This window comes from Thalassophryne amazonica, chromosome 21, assembly GCF_902500255.1.
Source record: "Thalassophryne amazonica chromosome 21, fThaAma1.1, whole genome shotgun sequence".
In the NCBI taxonomy this organism is placed as follows: domain Eukaryota; kingdom Metazoa; phylum Chordata; class Actinopteri; order Batrachoidiformes; family Batrachoididae; genus Thalassophryne; species Thalassophryne amazonica.
In genome coordinates, this window is record NC_047123.1 from 33,263,098 (window position 1) to 33,277,830 (window position 14,733).

Sequence of the window (14,733 nt, forward strand, 5' to 3'; positions counted from 1 at the left end):
AGATACAAAGGGAACCATGTCAGAGCGGCTGAGGCCTGTGTGAAACTTGTGTTGGTGAGTGTTATTCTCCGACACTGCGGGCTCATTTTCTGCTGGGTGGGGTCAGTCTAACTGAGCAGAGACACCATCTAAGGTTCAACCCAAAACCAGAGGGCACCACAAGAGTGTGCACCTCAGCCAGAACCCAACACTTGGCGTGTTTTCATTGGATAACTACAGAGCTTTGTGATGTCATAAGGTGAATTCCTGAAGGACGCTTTCTTGCAATATTAAAAAAAAAAAAAAAAAAAAAAATTATACCCAAATTTCTTAACTAGCCAAGGACAACCTCTACAAAAAATTGTTGTCAAACCCGACTTATTACATTTTGAGATATATTGTGCAGAAAATTGCGAGCAAATACAACCCCTGGCAATAATTATGGAATCACCGGCCTCGGAGGATGTTCATTCAGTTGTTTAATTTTGTAGAAAAAAAAAAAAGAAGCAGATCACAGACATGACACAAAACTAAAGTCATTTCAAATGGCAACTTTCTGGCTTTAAGGAACACTAAGAAATCAGGAAAAATAATTGTGGCAGTCAGTAACGGTTACTTTTTTAGACCAAGCAGAGGGAAAAAAATATGGACTCACTCAATTCTGAGGAAAAAATTATGGAATCACCCTGTAAATTTTCATCCCCAAAACTAACACCTGCATCAAATCAGATCTCCTTGTTAGTCTGCATCTAAAAAGGAGTGATCACACCTTGGAGAGCTGTTGCACCAAGTGGACTGACATGAATCATGGCTCCAACACGAGAGATGTCAATTGAAACAAAGGAGAGGATTAGCAAACTCTTAAAAGAGGGTACATCATCACACAATGTTGCAAAAGATCTTGGTTGTTCACAGTCAGCTGTGTCTAAACTCTGGACCAAATACAAACAACATGGGAAGGTTGTTAAAGGCAAACATACTGGTAGACCAAGGAAGACATCAAAGCATCAAGACAGAAAACTTAAAAGCAATGTCTCAAAAAATTTGAAAATGCACAACAAAACAAATGAGGAATGAATAGGAGGAAACTGGAGTCAACATCTGTGACCGAACTGTAAGAAACCGCCTAAAGGAAATGGGATTTACATACAGAAAAGCTAAACAAAAGCCACTATTAACACCTAAACAGAAAAAAACAAGGTTACAATGGGCTAAGGAAAAGCAATCATGGAGAGAACATGTAAATTTCCACAGTCATTGATGATATTGGGCTGCATGTCAGGTAAAGGCACTGGGGAGATGGCTGTCATTACATCATCAATAAATGCACAAGTTTACATTGATATTTTGGACACTTTTCTTATCCCATCAATTGAAAGGATGTCTGGGGATGATGAAATCATTTTTCAAGATGATAATGCATCTTGCCATAGAGCAAAAACTGTGAAAACATTCCTTGCAAAAAGACACACAGGGCCAATGACACAAAGGGTTAATCCAATTGAAAATCTTTGGTGGAAGTTGAAGAAAATGATCCATGACAAGGCTCCAACCTGCAAAGCTGATCTGGCAACAGCAATCAGAGAAAGTTGGAGCCAGATTGATAAAGAGTACTGTTTGTCACTCATTAAGTCCATGCCTCAGAGACTGCAAGCTGTTATAAAAGCCAGAGGTGGTGCAACAAAATGCTAGTGATGTGTCGGAGCGTTCTTTTGTTTTTCATGATTCCAGAATTTTTTCCTCAATTGAGTGATTCCATATTTTTTTCCCCTCTGCTTGGTCTAAAAAAGTAACCGTTACTGACTGCCACAATTTTTTTTCCTGATTTCTTATAGTGTTTCTTAAAGCCAGAAAGTTGCCATTTGGAATGACTTTAGTTGTGTGTCATGTCTGTGATCTTTTTTTCTACAAAATTAAACAACTGAATGAACATCCTCCGAGGCCGGTGATTTCATAATTTTTGCCAGGGGTTGCATTACCTCAACCTGAATTTTGGGTAAAGATAATGAATCAAACGGTCGAGCAGTGGTGCAGCAACAAACTGGTTTTACTGTCTATTCAAGTTCATCTGCCAGAACACCAGATTACAGACAGATATTTTGGTGACATTCTCCACCTACAAAACATCTTCAACCGTAATGTGAACGTCGGTGACTTGCAGATATCAGTGAGTTCACATTGTTTCCACAGAAAAAAGGAATGGTGAGCGCTGAGAGCAAGTTCTTTCATAAAATACACTGATCTTCTCACTGAAACATAAAATCTGAATACAGCTTCCTAATATTTCTGCCCTCACAGACTGTTGGTGTGAAAAGTGCTGCAAACTTCTGAATCCCTGCACCTGCTGAGATCAGAGACTGTGCTAGTGGGATACACAAAGAGTCGCTCTGTCAAAGGTCAAGATCATTCTGCCAGCTGTGGAAAGACGAACAACAGGTGGAATGGTAGAACAAAGTGAGTTTGCAAATCCCAAGCACCTTCAGCTGCTTTTCAGCCTCTAAAACAGTTGACCTTTTTTCTTCCCCATCAGGATTGTTCAAGCTGTGATGGGACCGCGTCAGATTTTCTTCAAATTTGGGTCACTGGAACCACAAAATGAACACAAATTTTATTGATTTATGTTAACAAAATTGCATCTGCAACCCTGACACAGGTCACCAAAGATGTGAAATACAATGTCACAAAATTTTTGGCAGGATGTCTTTGTGTCCAGGACCCAAGGAGATTCCATAGTATTGCCTACCTTCTCCCACACACAACTGGACTAATGTCTCCAAGCAACATTCTGCAGCAATTAGTTATCTGAGGGGAAACCTATACAATTTTGATATCCATGGCAATGGGAGCGCTGCAGCGTGGTGGCTAAGTGGTCAAAACATTTTCCTTTCAAGACCATCCATGTCTATTCTCTATGTAATGTGGAGCCTCATCAATAAGGGCATCTGCATGAAATGTGCGAAAGCAACATGCAGGTCCATATTACCAATAAATAACCACAACTCACACCAACAATTTTTCAAATCCTTATTCAAGCATTTCATCTTGAAAAAAAAAAATTTTTTTTTTTAAATGTGTGTACATATATATTATTTGACATAGGTAGGAAATGAAAGAATGAATTGGAGAGTCTAATGGGAGGCCAGTCTGGTTAACTTTCCATTTTTTCTTCTTTCAAAAAGTCCAAACCGGTATTTGTAGTGTGGCACATTTTTTTAGGGTTTTTCAGATTTCCCCGTCACAATGCTTTGGGTTGAGTGTTGATGCTCATAAGTAAACTGCAACAGTAAGAAGGCAGGTCACTGAGAGCAGTTTGCAGAAAAATCAATAAGGCACAGATGGTATGCATTTTAAAAATGACCCCATTATAGCACCACTCAGGTTTCAAAGAAGACATCATGAGACATGATGCAGCATGCACGAGTCCTCACAAGGTGAAACAAGGTCAATGTAAAAAAAGAAACATTTCAGTCACTATAAATCTCTTCACTAAACTTTTATGAAAAGTACCTTAACTGTCTGAAAAGCTTTTTGCTTCTTTTACGTGTCTTTACCACGTTATGTAAATTGGCCTCCAACAACTTTATTAAATCTACCATGTTCAGCAACGTTTGAGAAAACAGGTTCTCATAAAAATCTGTTTTGCAATATATTTGTCTATCCAGATCAAGGGTCACCAATGCTGCTCCTGGAGATCAGCTTCCCTGGTTTCCATGTGCACCTGCTGCAACCATCGCTGATATTAGTCCAGTCTGCTGTCTTCTGGATGTTGATTGGCTGAACCCACCTGATTTAGTTAAATGGGAGGAAGTGGTGCACAGAGAGTCAGAAAACATGCAGGGCAGAGGTGCTCTCCAGGGGGCGAGTTGGTGACCCCTGATCTAGATCCATCTGACAGCTTGAGAGCTAGAAAGACAATCCGGCTGACTGTCTGGTTTAGGCACAAAATGCAACTTTCAGTAAAATGTTAATTGCTTTAAAAATTAATAAAAACAGTATCTTTCAACATCGTTCTTCCTGGTTTTGTTCCTTTTTCCAAATATGCCCCCCCTCTCCCAAAAAAGACATGTTCCAGGACAAGCTCAACTTTCTTAACAATCCTCATGTTGTTGACGGTTGTAAGAAAATGTCCCTTCTTGAGATGTTTTTTTTTTGTCCTTGCCCCCCATTTTTTTTAAACAGATTTGCCCCCAAAACTCAACAGCTTATATTCTTCCAAAAATGACCTTTTCAACAAACCAGTAAACAGATGTGTTGAAGATCTGAACACAGTAACACTGCACAATAGTCGCCAGTGTGAGCATAGACTCAAACAGCACAGTGAAAACACACACACACACACACACACACACACACACACACGTCTCACTGACAGGAAGCGAATATAAAAAGTGAAACGTGAGTAGGAAGTGCGTGCAGGGTCATAACACGCTTTCTCACAGACATGCAGACAGATACAGACACAAGCAGTTTGGGGTAAAACAGGAAGTTCATGCAGCCACTTTGATCTGCATAATGTTTTATTGCCAAACTGCCAAGGTCCACTATACACAGGTCATTTCCTCAAAAGGAAATAAAAGCAGGTGGGGGGTGGGTGCATGCAAAGCCAACAATTAAAAAAAAAAAAAAAAAATACTTGGGTAAACCGGTTAACATTAAACTTGTGACTTAAGTATTAAATTGCATTAAACTTGAAATTCCAAAAGCAGTTTTAAAAGCTTGGACTTACTCAAGCCCATTTCACAAATATTAAGACTGGAAGCGCTCCCGTTATCAAGTCACAACGACCAGATTATAGTATGTCACCCCGGAGCATTACTCGCATTTGTCCAAAAATGGCTCCTGCAAACACTTTGTTAGCGAGCAACAGCTAACTGGCTATTTAATGCTATTGTACGAGGCACAATAACTCAGGAATAAACTGTCACCACTGGAGACAAAAATGTCAATGCGGAGCTAAAAGTGCACACATTTACCTTACTAAATGTAAATAAACTTTTTAACTGATTATACAGTACATTATTAAAACATGATAGTCACCCTTACCTTAGTCTAGACTTCCTCCTCGTTGTGGGTATGGCGGTCCTAGAAAGTGCAAACAAGTGGAATGGTGAGTAGTGCAAAGGTTATTCGGCCCTATTTAAGACCATGGTCTTTCAGTTTGAGAGCATGTTTTATTACTCTTCCTTTTTTTTCCCTCCTAGAGCTAGCCCGTCCTCCTCATTCAGATCAACTTCTTGTTTTACAGTGACTGGCATCCAGCTTCATGGTGCATGACTGCCACCTTCTGCTCCAGAGTGTGGATCAGATGGGACCTCAATCAGATTAGTATACAGGAGCAGCTTGTCACATGTGTAGCTGGTGCCATCTCGTGGCCACAGATGATAATGCAATATTTCTTATACACAAGTTGTTTTTAAATATAAGTATGAGCCAAACAATTTTCAAAAAGTGTGACTTATAATCCAAAAAATACTGTACACCTAAAATGATCCTAAATCATATCCAATATAGATTACCTGTTGATGGAGTCACACATTAGCCTAATTAGATTTCTGCTCAGGGCGGTAATGTAGCTCTACAAACGAAGTTAAAATGCCTCTGCCTCTCTGGCTGATTTCAGGAGATTTCTCTGTCACCACCTCCTACATGCGAGTCATCATGAAACAGGTAAATACAAAACCTTTGATTTTTTTTTAAGATACGTTTTTTTCGACCAATATAAATAAATGCGTCATAAAAAAAATAAATAAATAATAAAAAAAAAAAATCAAAACGAGCTAAATAACAGCAAATTCAGCGGTAAGACCAAATGCAAATTGAATTACAGGACACAATGCTGTTGATGCCCCCATCATGTGCATCTTTTGGACGAGCACATTATTCAGCATTGGGTTAATCCATATGCAGAAGCCTCTTTACTGACCACATTAGTCTAGGGGAGCACATCATTTGTTCGTTTTACTCTTAATCTGTCCATGTGTTTTGTTTTGTTTTTGGCGGTGCTCCCCCAAATTTTTGGCTCCATGCAGGCCACAGCTGATGAAGCGTCCACACAATGGACATGGGGCTTTTCCTGGAATGTTGACATTCCATAAACATTTACCTTGAGCTCGTTTGCGGGTACATCATTAACCGTTACCCATCATTCCATCCAGGCTCACATAAAGCTGATTTGTACTTATGGTGGCTTTAAAACATGCTTTGTGAATCTCATGAACCCAACCATCATCATCTCCAAATTCCACCAAGCAAGTGAGAGTCTACAACTTTTCCTGGATGGGACTCCAGTCTGACACAGGTAAAGCTGATACCCACATACAGCTGGGTGGACTGGGACAATGCAGATCAAGTGTCTTATCCAAGGACATAAAGAGGTAGCATGAGCTCTATTTGAACCCAAGTCTACTTATTGGCAGACCAGCTCCTTATCCACCGAGCTACCTGCTCTACAAATGAAACTGAAAGTGCTATTAATTTTAAACTGTCAACCCTTGTAAACAGGTTCTTTTTTTTCTCTACACAGGAGTGTTTACAGTTCATTTCTCTCACTTTTTCCGCACTTACTCCCACGTGTACACTGTTAGCTGAGCAGCTGAGGCTGTGCTGTCAGTGAGAAGTCTGTTATGTATTCTGTTCCAGCCCAGATGGCATTACTGGCTGAGTCTACGGTGTCCGGTGGTCAACCGTAAATTGGATGATTAGCTGTTAATAACAGGAGGGGGGAACTGGATAATAGGAGCCAAGACATGAGGAAATGAGGGGCTCATACGCACATCCCTATTTGTACTCATCAGGGATAATTAAGAAGGCAACACACCACCTAGTTGGATAAAACATCAATTAGGCTTGTCAGTGCTGCCGTGCAGTGTAATGCCGCGTTCACACCGGGCGCGATCAGACGCTACAAATTCGCGGGGGTCGCGTGGCGACGGACGCGCCTCCTTCGCCCAGTGTGTCGCTCTGCTTGGGTGGACTTTCGCTGCGAAAATTCGCTTGGTGCGTCATCAAATAGGAGGAGCTTCCATTCCGCTCGGCGTCAAGTCATCATGACGGACCTTTCACACAGAGCGAGTTGTTGTGGAAAGCTCCCAATACAGAGAGTATCATTATTTGCTGCAGGAGCTGTGTCTGGATGACGGCCGCTTTCAGCGATCCTTCCGCCTCTGCGGGACCCAGTTTGGACCAACTGTCCCGTTCACGTGCGCACATGTAATCAATAAAAAAAAAAGAAAGAAACTCCGCTGCTTGCTGCAGCTCGTTCTTCCCCCAAAAAACTCTGTCATAATTGTGTTTAGAAACCAGTCACCATTTGTTTTATTATACATCTGTGTCGTTAATTAATAAAATATTCTCCACACAGACGATTCACTCGCGCGCGCACGTAAAAAAGAAAAAGAAAGAAACTCCGCGGCTTGCTGTGAGGCTGCTCCTCGCTCTTTCCCAAAAAAAAAAAAAAAAAAAAAACTGTCATAATTGTCTTTAGAAACCAGTCACCATTATACATCTGTGTAGTTAATAAGTAAAATAATCTCCATGGACCCTTGCGCGCGCACGTAATATAAAAATAAAAAGAAACTCCACTCCCCGCTGCTGCTCGCTCCAAAAACTCTCTCATAATTGTGAAATAAAGGACAAAAGAGACATAAGTCCTGCTCAAAGGCTGCTACCAGAGACAGGACATGTTCACTTCTTCAGTCAAACTCCAGACATCTCCACGTCATTACATATTCAGTCCCTGATTGGTCATTGCGGCGTGAAGAGACGAAAAAGTTCAGATTTTTCAACTTGGGGAGGAGGGCAACGCGACGCCACGCAATATCGCGCTACAAACGCGCAAAATGCTCAAAATCGCTTCACTCGCGTCCATCGCATCGCGCTGCGTGGTTTGGCGCCAAAACGCATCCTTACATAGGGATTACATGGCAACCTGTGGCTGCAGTCGCTGGTGTCGCACCCGATGTGAATGCAGCATTAAACAAAGCACCCTGTGATTCACAGCTGGACTCTTCTGATAAAATATCAGTGCTACAAGCGGTTTCACATTCGGGTTTGAGAACAGCTCCTCAGTGAATATCGCCTTACTCTATCTGGCCCAGTAAGAGCTGCAAACAGCACGTTTCAGTTGTTGGAGGCTTTCTACTGTAATGACTGTGGTCATATTTCACACATTAGTGAAGAATACCAATGAGATGTGTATATCATTACTGTTTCACAAGGTGATAGAAAATATGAATACTACTAAAAATACTATAAAACTGATTTTAAAAAAACCCCATAAAACTCTAAGATCATACCCATGCTATTTGCATTGTAGCAGTTGTGGTGTTTTGGTTTATGATTGAGGTTATGCTCACTGCACAGGTTCATTTTAGCTTTAGCTCTTTTGGAGGTTTCAATTGCAAAACACTGACAAAAACTGTCTATGATTTACATATTTATACAAAAATTTCTATTGTGCATGGCAACACAGCAATGTTCAAGTCATCTCCACCGTATAACGAGTGTTCCTCATATGTGCCTCCAAAATGTTGTAGAAGAACAAATTTAAAACCACAATGTGAAAAATATGCGACAGTGTTTGTGGGGGCAAGATGCCATATCCTGTTTTTGTGACACAGACGCTGAAACAGAACTGATCTGCGACACTTTAGGCTGCAATCTACTCGCGAATGCTTTGTCGGATGAAGGTCAAACAGAGTTTCAAGCCAAAGACAGAAAAGCTGCATTCAAACTCTGCCAAGAAACTTTTGGCCAGCCCAACCAGTCTTCTGGTGGTTGCAATGTTCTCCTATTTGCTGCACGACATCAAATCAGCACAGTATCACAGCCATTTATATGGTTCACAAAATCCAGCAAGAGTGGATTAGTCAGGGGGTTTTATCTTAAAGCACAAGATGATTAGGTGGATTCTGTAGTTGCTGCTAAACCCAAAGCGGTGGAAGCAGAACCCATTACTTCCATAACCAATTACTACTTCAACCCATTACTACCAAATCAATTACTCACAAAAAAAAAAAAAAAAAAAATTCAAAGAAAACTTCATTAAAAAAGAGGGGGAAAACAAAGATGATGAACATAACAGTGAAACAAAGGCCAAGCCTCACTTAAATTGTTGTAGATGTAACTACTTGCATGCATTCCAATGAACAACATGATCTCAAGCTCCATAATCACACAACCAAACTCACAGTACTTGCCATCAGTCCCATACAGAACAAGGCATCCAGATGAATGCAGTGCGTCACCATCGCCAGCTAATTTTTCAACTCCATTGGATGGTATCATGCAACTTCACTGAACTCAGAGGTCTGATTGTTTTTGTTAGCCCCAGGAAAGAAGACTTGTATGCAGAAAAACAGGTTTCAGTATCTTCTGTAGTTCCTGAGATATGGTCAAGAATGCATCTTAGACTATGACCTCTGATGTGACCTTGACCAATGGCGTCACATCATAGTTGTTATTTTTTAAGTGATGAAAGAGTTGATATTATTGATAAGGGTCATCAATAACTCAAAATCAATCATCTTCACTTGTATGAGAAAAATAAATTGTTCTGAATTTTAACAATCCCATCCTAATTTGGCTCTACAGACAAGTAGAATAAATCAGAATTTGCATGTAGTATGTCATTTCTCAGCAAATCATAGCTTGCTGCTTATATAAATTACAGTATATGGCATCTTTTTTTGGCTGATATAAATCCTTGCTTGCCCCTACTTGTCTGTATGGTGGAAAAGTGAACATTGTAGCACGTGCTGATGCTACATCATGTAAAGTAATTTAACTTTTCCTAGACAGATCAGGTTCTTCTACATATTGTCTCATAAGTTGAATTTACATTACTTTACCAGCATTCCTGAAATGCTGCAATTCTTGCCTCGCATGCCAAGTGCAACAAACGCCCCTACGTCCACAGAAACACATACACACACACAGTGCTATAAAGGCGTGCAGCTGTTGCAGCACATCTTTAACAACAGGTGCCATTTCAATACACCAAGAGTGAGCAGATTTGTCTCACTATTTGCAGAAATATGAAGCTCAAGCTGGCTTCATATTTTACAAATGTTCAATGGAAACTCCTGCATAGCTGTTCGACCACAGCACACCCACATACAACTTGTTCGTTTGTGCATGCATTGGTATAAAACAAACAATGCCATAGTGCTGAACAGTAGGATTTGAGGAAATATCTTAAAGAGTGTCGCTTTAATATCACTTCAAGATTCTTTCAGAATAAATAGAGCAAAAATGATCAATCAACTAATACAGTAAAATTTCCTCTGATTTTTTAAATCTGTGTAAATTTAATATTTTTGGAATACGAATTGTTGCACAGAGAAATCAAACATGGTAATCTGAGGAAATCACTGTTGGCAGTTTACTGGAAACTGAAATGACATTTTCCAATTTCTGTGATATTTTACAGATGGATTAACTGTGAAATCATTACAAATGCGTCATCTGTCTGAATAACTGTTAGTTGCAGCAAGACTTATGAAAGTTATTTTGAGTTGTGACATAACTGACTTACTACATCATCATTCCAAGCTCGTTTTACAAATAATCAATGCAAACCTAATATGCAGAGTACAGCCCCGCCACTGTAAAATCTAGAACTGCACGTAATTATCATGGAAATGCATTGTATTTGTCATGTTCAGATGTTTTTTTTTAATGCAATTGCGCAAACTGCAATGTAAAATCAACATGAACAAGACTCAGGATGTGGAAACTACAGGGCCTCAAGCCAACTGTTAAATAGTTCAAGTGACATTAATCCATTTTATTAATTTTTTACAAGTCTTTCGTCCTTTCACTGCATGAGGAAAGCTGACAGGAATGTTCCAAAATTTGATATGTACTGTAACCTCATAGCCTGAAACACACACCTGCAATCAAACATTTCACAGCAATATTTCTGAAGCGGACCTGGACCATCTTGGAATTCTGCTACTGCACCAGAATCCCAGAAGTGCACAAGGTGGTGGTCCAGATGAAGAAGTATCATTCAAACCCTAAGCCTTATTCTCATCCATTTAAAGTAAAATAATCTGCAAGGTTGCTAGGCAGTTGAGAAAACATCATTGTTCCTACACCAGAAGTGCACAGTGCCCTACCAGAAGTGGCAGTCAGTTTCAGGAATACAAACAAAAAAAAAAACTTCCAAGTTTGCACCAATTTACATGGGACACTATACAACCCCAATTCCAATGAAGTTGGGACGTTGTGTAAAATGTAAATAAAAACAGAATACAGTGATTTGCAAATCCTCTTCAACCTGTACTCAACTGAATACACCAAAGACTAGATAGTTAATGTTCAAACTGACAAACTTTATTGTTTTTGTGCAAATATTTGCTAATTTTGAAATGGATGCCTGCAACACGTTTCAAAAAAGCTGGGACAGTGGTATGTTTACCACTGTGTTACATCACCTTTCCTTCTAACAACACTCAATAAGCGTTTGGGAACTGAGGACACTAATTGTTGAAGCTTTGTAGGTGGAATTCTTTCCCATTCTTGCTTGATGTACGACTTCAGTTGTTCAACAGTTCGGGGTCTCCGTTGTCGTATTTTGCACTTTATAATGTGCCACACATTTTCAATAGGCGACAGGTCTGGACTGCAGGCAGGCCACTTTAGTACCCGCACTCTTTTACTATGCAGCCACGCTGTTGTAACACGTGCAGAATGTGGCTTGGCACTGTCTTACTGAAATCAATCAATCAATTTTTTTTTTTACATAGCGCCAAATCACAACAAACAGTTGCCCCAAGGCGCTTTATATTGTAAGGCAAGGCCATACAATAATTATGTAAAACCCCAACGGTCAAAACGACCCCCTGTGAGCAAGCACTTGGCTACAGTGGGAAGGAACGTCCCTAAGCAGGGACGTCCCTGAAAAAGATGTTGCTTGAATAGCAGCATGTGTTGCTCCAAAACCTGGATGCACCTTTCAGCATTGATGGTGCCATCACAGATGTATAAGCTGCCCATGCCATGGGCACGAACACACCCCCATACCATCACAGATGCTGGCTTTTGAACTTTGCGCTGGTAACAATCTGGATGGTCTTTTACCTCTTTTGTCCGGAGGACACGACGTCCATGATTTCCAAAAACAATTTGAAATGTGGACTCATCAGACCACAGCACACTTTTCCACTTTGCGTCTGTCCATTACAAATGAGCTCGGGCCCAGAGAAGGTGGCGGTGTTTCTGGATGTTGTTAATGTATGGCTTTCACTTTGGAGGGTAGAGTTTTAACTTCACTTGTAGATGTAGTGACGAACTGTGTTAACTGACAATGGTTTTCTGAAGTGTTCCTGAGCCCACACGGCACAATGATGTCGGTTTTTAATGCAGTGCCGCCTGAGGAATCGAAGGTCACGGGCATTCAGTGTGGTTTTCAGCCTTGCCACTTACGTGTAGAAGGTTCTCCAGATTCTCTGAAACTTCTGATTATATTATGGACTGTAGATGATGGAATCCCTAAATTTCTTGCAATTGAATGTTGAGATACATTGTTCTTAATCTGTTGGTCTATTTTTTTCACAGTTGTTCACAAAGTGATGATGCTTGCCCGATCTTTGCTTGTGAATGGCTGAGCCTTTTAGTGATGCTCCTTTTATACCCAATCATGACACTCACTTGTTTCCAATTAACCTGTTCACATGTGGAATGTTCCAAACAGGTGTTCTTTGAGCATTCATCAACTTTCTCAGTCTTTTGTTGCCCCGTCCCAGTTTTTTTGAAATGCGTTGCAGGCATCAATTTCAAAATGAGCAAATATTTACACAAAAACCAAAAAGTCTATCAGTTTGAACATTAAATATCTTATCTTTGTGGTGTATTCAACTGAATAATGGTTGAAGAGGATTTGCAAATAATTGTATTGTTTTTATTTACATTTCACACAACGTACCAACTTCACTGGAATTGGGGTTGTACATATACTTTGATAGTCCAACTCCGACCCCATAGAGCCACCTGTTCTACTTTGAGAAGCAGGACTGAACTTTAAGAACCACATTTATAAACTAGTGTTTCTAAATAATGTAATAGTTCTAGTCATCCACTACAGTAGTATCCATGAAGCAGCCTCTCAGGAAAGAGAAAACAAACAGCTGTTGTACTGTGACATTTTTACAACAGTAATCTACACCGGTTTAACAGGTTGACAAATTCACACACACAGCTCATTAAAGAAAACAAAATCAATCAGTGGAGTAGATCTTAACACACTGACTGCAATTTAGTTATTAGATTTCTGAATACTTTAGAGAAACTTGTTCCCTTTTTAAGACGAGGTTTTGATTTCAGTTTCAAGCTAATTCGCCAACTAAGACTCAGCATTTTAGCCATTAATGGCTGGACCCTGAAAACGATAGTTAGAAAAAAAGAGAAAATCAAAAAATAAAAAGCTACAACTTTAGAAGTGGTGTTGATAAAGCCTCAATTCATGCTTATTCTATCGTTCAACATTGGCTAATGTGAGCTAGCAGGTTAGCTCTTGTTCCCCCGGCATCTCTGTCCATGTGAACGTGTTTGACAGTCACTGATTTTGACGGGGGCACACGATTTGGCACAACACTAGGGGAAGACGAGCCAATCGGACGTACACCAAACATCAATAAAAGTTGGTTAAAACCGTACACTCACCGGTATGACGCTTGTGGTGGGACTCTTCGGTAAATCAGGACCAAAGTCTTGCCCTGGGCAGCACTTTTCACCAAGCTCGGCTGCTCCGTTTGCCCGCAGCAGAGAACGACCACAACAGGCTCTGCTAGTATAGTACGCCCCTCCTTCTCTGACGTCACGTCAGAGAAAGCCGCGCCAGCTCGCAGCCCCTCCCACTCACGTTTAATTGGCTAAGATTAAAAGCAGACCAAACATAAACCAATTAAATCGATGATTGCAGTTTTTTTTCCCTCCCTTTTGTCCAATAATTAGAGAAGAAATGATTACCTCTTTGCAGGGCTTCAGTTTGTTTACACAACAGTCAATAAATGAATTTCAGAATGCTGGATGCAACATTACAAAGGTTTTGAAACAGAGTTTCAAGGTTTCCATGGTTATAATCCCATTCACATGATCTAAATTACATTTTTACTTTCCCTTCTCGTTGTATATTTTGTCCCATATTTTTAAAGGTCAAAAGTATTATGTTTCTCCCTATAGTTCCATCTAGCTGGTGGCAGACACAGTCTGGGGATATTACATAGTAGGCTAAACAAAGCTCCATTTTCAATTGATCTGGTGTATCAAAGTGAATCTAATTTTAATCAGATTGTCCTCGTTATATGCCCTTTTAAATTTGAGTTATAAAAGATGACACCATTTATTGTTTCTAAGTTATTGCTAACACAAGTCGGCTGGGCTGGCCTAACCTCACCCACTCAGTGACACTTTTGTTGTAAGACCTACAATGGGATACCAGCTCATATGCACAGGAAACCAATGACTTGAGGCTAGTATTAGAATAATCCACCTTTCAGAATCTTGGATCAGTGCTTAGATTTTATTTGAATTATACAGGAATTCATAAGCAGGCCTATATGTTGCATGTGTGCATGACTGGTCCTGATGGCTGCAGTGCAAGAGGAACTACCATAACACATGGATGTAAAATGCCCAACATCACAGTTTTCCTATCAAAGCACACGTCAGTGTAAAGTCATGTGCAGCTTGTTGATGCTGTTAGTGTGCAAGATGCAGGTTTATTTTTAGACTGTGTCAAATGTTAGATGC

At 40.2% G+C, this 14,733-nt stretch overlaps 1 protein-coding gene across 3 annotated transcripts in view; it reads right to left on the minus strand.

The window, feature by feature from the left end:
* fam49a (family with sequence similarity 49 member A) overlaps window positions 1–13,729 on the minus strand; it is a 31,832-nt gene extending 18,103 nt beyond the window's left edge. The window contains exons 1-2 of one of the 3 annotated variants that reach the window (XM_034161884.1): window positions 13,645–13,673; window positions 5,023–5,061 (exon numbers count right to left, since the gene is read on the minus strand). The gene's annotated coding sequence lies outside the window, so the exon portion shown is untranslated. Of the gene's footprint in view, window positions 1–5,022; window positions 5,062–13,644 lie in introns of all 3 variants that reach the window. The other 2 variants (XM_034161883.1, XM_034161880.1) reach the window with 2 other exon arrangements.
* Between the last annotated feature and the right edge of the window lie 1,004 nt (window positions 13,730–14,733).